The sequence below is a fragment of the Myotis davidii genome, unplaced genomic scaffold (genome assembly GCF_000327345.1).
Source record: "Myotis davidii unplaced genomic scaffold, ASM32734v1 scaffold1855, whole genome shotgun sequence".
NCBI lineage: Eukaryota > Metazoa > Chordata > Mammalia > Chiroptera > Vespertilionidae > Myotis > Myotis davidii.
The window spans coordinates 22,129-22,900 of NW_006286484.1; the positions used below are offsets into that span (position 1 = coordinate 22,129).

Below are 772 nucleotides of genomic sequence, written 5' to 3' on the forward strand. Positions count from 1 at the left end.
ATTAAGGAAAATAAGACTACTCCTATTTCAGAGAGGCCATTAAACCTTCCCCAGATGAAGTCATCAGTGCTGGCACCAGGTCAAGCCTTTGGTCGAGGTCTCAAAGCCCAGCATATAGGGGCTCTTTAAGAACTTGCAAAGGGGACCAGAACAGAACCCCATATTTGGGAGACAAAGAGGGTAAGAAGGTATAAATACAGGAAACTTCCTGTGTGATGGGACCCAGAATTTGAGAGAGACATTTTCCTCTGGGCTCGCACGTAATAATAAGAAATGTAACTCCATCTCTCTAAGCATTGCTTGGTTCTTTTCCGGTTTTCTGTAACATCTTGATCTGTAAAATCCAGGTGGTATTTCCTGGAGCCGGTGTGAGAATCAAATAGGAAAGGCTGGGAAGGTGCCCGAACGGTGCCTGGCACGCACTCAACCGTGTGTCCCTTCTGTTTTCAGATGTTTCTGTGTGACGGCAACACTGGGCTTCCTATAGAGAGATCTGCTGTCAAGAGAAAAGGAGCCAGGAGAGAGAACATCAGGCTTCTCTCTGCCGACGCCCACAACCTTGTGCTCCCACAGACGGCCATGGCCACCAGGGAGGGCCTCCTCGGACAGGTCGCCGTGATTCCGAGGCACTGACCCTGCCACCAGGGACAGGTTCAGAGAGGCCTGATCTAAAGGGTCAGGGGAAACGTGGACACAGTGGCCTTGGGCCTCCCCCAGGTGCCAGGGGAGCAGTGCCTGCAGGGGACAGTGGCCTCTGGGAGAGGAACATGCA

At 52.1% G+C, this 772-nt stretch overlaps 1 long non-coding RNA gene across 1 annotated transcript in view; it reads right to left on the reverse strand.

Annotated features, from left to right (window-relative positions):
• Positions 1-261: 261 nt before the first annotated feature.
• Positions 262-772, reverse strand: part of LOC102752633 — a 10,868-nt gene continuing 10,357 nt past the window's right edge. Inside the window, exon 3 of the long non-coding RNA XR_435359.1 lies at positions 262-334. This is a non-coding gene — a long non-coding RNA (uncharacterized LOC102752633). The remainder of the gene's footprint in view (positions 335-772) is intronic.